Raw genomic sequence first — 6,000 nt, 5'->3', positions numbered from 1 at the left:
GGCACCACGGGCCCATACAACTCGCCGCCCCTGTAGGCTGCAATGGTACCCTGTGTGATGCAAACCCCATTACACTGTAAGTTGCTGTGTTACCCTGCATGGTGCAGATCCCATTATACCTAAGTTGCGGTGTTACTCCACATTGTGCAACCCCTGCTAAACTTTAAGATACAGTGTTACTCAGCATGGTGCAACCTCCCCATTACACTACAAACTGCACTGTACTCCACATGGTGCAAACACTGTTGTACTGTAACCTGCAGAGTTATTCCGCGTGGTGAAAAGTTCTGTAACTGTAGACAGGTTTCAGAGTAACAGCCGTGTTAGTCTGTATTCGCAAAAAGAAAAGGAGGACTTCTGGCACCTTAGAGACTAACCAATTTATTAGAGCATAAGCTTTCGTGAGCTACAGCTCACTTCCTCAGATGCATCTGAGGAAGTGAGCTGTAGCTCACGAAAGCTTATGCTCTAATAAATTGGTTAGTCTCTAAGGTGCCACAAGTCCTCCTTTTCTTTTTGTAACTGTAGAGAGAGTCCTGACCTATTGTTCCTTCAAGAAAGCATGGCTCATTTGCATGGGAGATGGGGCCCTGGGCTGGGAGTGTAGGAGCAGGATTTTATAATTGTACTATGAGAATTAATGTATGATTTGATTTCATCCTGCCAACCACCCTTTTTGAATAGCAGAAAGGAATGACCCTCTGGGACACTGGTAGAAATGCATCTGACAGACTGCCAGTGCTTGTACTGATGTTAAGGCAGGGACAGACCAGAACAATCCTTACGACTGATTATGCTTTACCCTTTTTTTTTAGGATAAGTTATAATGTCTACTATGGTTTCCTATATGTATTACAAATTAGGCATTCAAGTTAAATATACATTTCTTTCTTTTAAGGTTTAGTAAGTAAGAGACAGGATCTTGTATTGTGTCTAGTTAAGGAGATTAGAGGAAGGCTTAATTTACAATGTCTTTTGCTCAAAATAAACTGACACTGTTTGTATTCTCAAAGATCTCATGAAAGACTGTTTGTGTGAATGAGGAATGTATGTGTCAGGAAAAGATAAGGTGTAAAGGCCGTTGTTATAGCCAGATGGTCAAGGAAGAAGGAGTGAAGAGACTTAACGACACCAGAGAACCATCAACTTGCATTCATAATGAAGGAAGGGCAGATTGACGACCCTGAGGTGAAGGCTGGCACCCCTAAAGACAGGACAATTGATTAAATTGGAACCAGGACAGGATGACCCTCTCGGAGGTGTATTGGAATGTTTACATCAAAAGATACACCAATTAAGAAGTAACCGGTCACAAACTGACACAGCAAAATCCATAGACTTCAACAGAGAAAAAAGACTATAAGAAGAGGGTGCTTGGCCATGGAACTTTGGGTTCATCTTGCCACACTCCAGGAGCATTGCATTGCGACCGACAGAGCCCTGCTCCCCTCTGTGACCAATCTGGCTGGCCACTAGATTGATCCAGACTCTGGACTGGTAACTATAAACATTGACTGGCAGGACTGTGTGCATGGTGTGTGTCTGTATGATTGAAAAGCATATGCTAACTGTTGTATTCTCAATAAATGCGGCGTGCTGCCTTCTCCCCCATAAAGATCCCGTGTTCTGCTTATAAGTATAACAGGAGTTGGGGGGCTGAACCGGAACTCACCTCTGACTTCTTGACATTTCCATGGCACTTCTCACCATTGCCTCACCACCACTGACTGGTCTAGCAGTACTGTGCACTTCCCAAACCTTATTTAGGGAGGCATCACAGCACCCTTATGAGGCAGGGAACTATAATCCCTCATTTTACAAAGAGGTAACTGAAGCTCAGAGGGGTAAAGTGGCTTGCCCACAGAACCAGGAAGAAAACATAGCTCTCCAGTCTTATCCATCAATTCACAGTGTTACTGTCCACAGTCCTTCAGCTTTCTGGGCCAGAGTCCAGCCCTAGCTGCAGCTCTTCTTCTCTTCTCCAGCGATGTACAGGGGCTGCAGTGTCCCCTGGAGGAATCCCCACTGTGCAGGAACAGTGCTGGGTCTGTATAAACAGCCCAATACTGCTCCCTTTCACAGCACCCAGCATAGGCACCTGTGAGGAGTTTGCCATAATATAGGCCTTCTCTACACTACAGAGTTTTGTTGACAAAAGTTATGCAGACATACAGCAACGGCTTCAATTAAACCTCTGTTGCATGTCCACACAATGCTCCTTGTGTCGGCAGAGCCTGTCCACACTAGTAGCTCTTGCATTGAGACAGAGAGCATTGCACTGCGGGAGACTATTGCAGGGTGCTTTGCAAAGGGTTTGCAATGCCTCATGGGGCAGGTCCAGTGTCACATGAGGCAGGTTTCTCAATCCCATTGTCCCATGGGACTCACCTGTCCCCTGCAGAGCCAGGCTGGGAGGAGTTGATGCGGAGCCTGCCCACCTGCTGGGGCACAGCAGGGCACAGCAGGGGTCAGTCCCCGAAGCGAGGGGTGGGGTGGGGAAATCGGGGCACAGTGAGGGGCGGGGGTCCATCCCTGGGGCGCGAGGCAGGGGAATCGGGGCACGGCGAGGAGCGGGGGGTCCGTCCCCCGTGCGAGAGGTAGGGAAATCGAGGCACGGCGAGGGGTGGGGGTCTGTCCCCGGGGCGAGAGGTCGGGAAATCGAGGCACGGTGAGGGGCGGGGGTCTGTCCCTGGAGCGAGAGGTGGGGGAATCAGGGCACAGCGGGGTGGGGACAGACAGGGTCCCCTCCCTGGCCAGCGCCGGTAGTGGCGGCCAGTTACTGCATGTAACTGGACTTTTAGTGTAGCTGACTGGACTCTGCCGGTTTCCCTTTTTGACTGGATGTTCCGGTCAAAAACTGGACACCTGGCAACCCTACATCCATGAGCTGATCTCATCCAAACACTGGCTCATGTTGGTGGTAGTGGTGTGGTCGTATGCAGTGAAGGAAGGGAGAACGGTGTGTCAGCCACATATTCATAGAATCATAGAACTGGAAGGGATGTCGAGAGGTCATCTAGTCCAGTCCCCGCACTCAAGGCAGGGCTAAGTATTATCTAACCCATCCCTGACAGGTGTTTGTCCAACCTGCTCTTAAAAATCCCCAATAATAGAGATTCCACAGCCTCCCTAGGCAATTTATTCCAGTGCTTAACCACCCTGACAGTTAGGAAGTTTTTCCTAATGTCCAGCCTAAACCGCCCTTGCTGCAATTTAAGCCCATTGCTCCTTGTCCTATCCTCAGGTTAAGAAGAACATTTTTTTCCCCTCCTCCTTGTAACAACCTTTTATATACTTGAAAACTGTTCTCATGTCCCCTCTCAGTCTTCTCTTTTCCAGACTAAACAAACCCAATTTTTTCAATCTTCCCTCACAAGTCATGTTTTCTAAACCTTTAATCATTTTTGTTGCTCTTCTCTGGACTTTCTCCAATTTGCCCACATCTTTCCTGAAATGTGGTGCCCGGAACTGGACACAATACTCCAGATGAGGCCTAATCAGCATGGAGTAGAGCGGAAGAATTACTTCTCGTGTCTTGCTTACAATACTCCTGCTAATACAACCCAGAATGATATTTGCTCATTTTGTAACAGCGTTACACTGTTGACTCATATTTAGTTTGTAATCCACTATGACCCCCAGATCTTTTTCCACAGCACTCCTTGCTAAGCAGCCATTTCCCATTTTGTATGTCTGCAACTGATTGTTCCTGGCACTACAGCAAACCAGGGGGAGCAGGAGACCCTGGGGGTCTGGTGCACATTCTTTCAGGCAGCTGGAGGGGCAGAGGAAAAGGAATATCCCAGCCGCTGATGCCTCTCCTCTGTAAGTGGCCCTGTGTGGGCCCCATCTACTACCTGCACAGCAGAAGGCTCTGTATGAATGTCACTCTGCTACCATCCCTCCCCAACAGTGGGTTCTGCAGGTGTTACTCTGCTACCATTCCCATTCTCCCCACCCCCACCCTTCCTGCAGCAGCAGCATCTGTGCATGTGTTAACAGGGAAGAATTGGTGGGGAAGTAGAAGTGGGTGGCAACCTGGGCAGCAGTGGCCATGAGATGGTCAAGTTCAGGATCCTGACATAAGGAAGAAAGGAGAGCAGCAGAATACAGACCCTGGACTTCAGAAAAGCAGACTTTGACTCCCTCATGGAACTGATAGGCAGGGTTCCCTGGGGCACTAATATGAGGGGGAAAGGAGTCCAGGAGAGTTGGCTGTATTTTAAAGCCTTATTGAGGGTGCAGGAACAAACCATCCCGATGTGCAGAAAGAATAGCAAATATGGCAGGCAACCAGCTTGGCTAAACAGAGAAATCTTCAGTGAGCTTAATCTCAAAAAGGAAGCTTACAAGAAGTGGAAATTTGGACAGATGACTCAGGAGAAGTATAAAAATATTGCTCGAGTATGCAGGGGTGTAATCAGGAAGGCCAAATCACACTTGGAGTTGCAGCTAGCAAGGGATGTGAAGGGTACCAAGAAGGGTTTCTATAGGTATGTTAGCAACAAGAAGGTCAGGGAAAGTGTGGGGCCCTTAATGAATGGGGGAGGCAACCTAGTAACAGATGATGTGGAAAAAGCTGAGGTACTCAACGCCTTTTTTGCCTCGGTCTTCACAGACGGCTGGGCTGCACAGTATGGGGAGGAAGTGAGCGGCCCTCAGTGGTGAAAGAACACGTTTAGGACTATTTAGAAAAGCTGGACATGCACACGTCCATGAGTCTGGATCTAATCCATCTGAGGGTGCTGAGGGAGTTGGCTGATGTGATTGCAGAGCCATTGGCCATTATCTTTGAAAACTGTTGGCAATTAGGGGAGGTCCCATAAGTTTGGAAAAAGACAAATATAGTGCCCATCTTAGAAGAGGGAAGAAGGAGAACCCGGGGAACTCAGGTAAGAAGGAGAATCCAGCCTCGCCTTAGTCCCTGGAAAAATCATGGAGCAGGTCCTCAAGGAATCCATTTTGAAGCACTTGGAGGAAATGAAGGTGATCAGGAATAGTCAACATGGATTCACCAAGGGCAAGTCATGCCTGACCAACCTGATTGCCTTCTGTGATGAGATAACTGGCTCTGTGGATATGGGGAAAGCAGTGGATGAGATATACCTTGACTTCAGAAAAGCTTATGATACAGTCTCCCACAGTATTCTTGCCAGCAAGTTAAAAAAGTATGGGCTGGATGAATGGACTATCAGGCGGATAGAAAGTTGGCTAGATCATCAGGTTCAACGGGCAGTGATCAACGGCTCAATGTCTAGTTGGCAGCCGGTATCAAGCGGAGTGCCACAGGGGTCTATCCTGGGGCTGGTTTTGTTCAACATCTCATTAATGACCTGGATGATGGGATGAATTGCACCCTCAGCAAGTTAATGGATGACAGTAAGGTGGGGGGAGAGGTAGTGTGACGTTGCATCCCATAATGCTTTATGGGAATATGCTCATGAATGTATATATGACATAACTGGTAATTCACTTTGTTGTCTGTTATCACCTGGAACCACTTAAATCCTACTTTCTGTATTTAATAAAATCACCTTTTCCTTATTAATTAACCCAGAGTATGTATTAATACCTCAGGGGGCGGGGGGCAAACAGCTGTGCATATCTCTCTTTCAGTGTTATAGAGGACGAACAATTTATGAGTTTACCCTGTATAAGCTTTATACAGGGTAAAACAGATTTATTTAGGGCTTGGACCCCATTGGGAGCTGGGCATATGAGTGAGAGAGACAGGAACACTTCTTAACCAGCTTTCTGTTAAGCCTGCAGTTTGTGGGACGTGGTTCAGACCTGGATCTGTGTTTGTAGCCGGCAAGCGTGTCTGGCACAACCAGGCAGGGTTCTGCAGTCCCAAGCTGGCAGGGAAGGTAGGGGCAGAAGTAGTCTTGGCACATCAGTTGGCAGCCCCAAGGGGGTTTCTGTGATCCAACCCGTCACCGGTAGATATTCTGGAGTGTAGGGATAGGGGTCCAGAGTGACCTAGACAAATTGGAGGATTGG

This window comes from Lepidochelys olivacea (genome assembly GCF_965140295.1).
Source record: "Lepidochelys olivacea isolate rLepOli2 genome assembly, chromosome: 21".
NCBI classification, from domain to species: Eukaryota; Metazoa; Chordata; order Testudines; family Cheloniidae; genus Lepidochelys; species Lepidochelys olivacea.
This window is presented reverse-complemented; position numbering follows the sequence as displayed.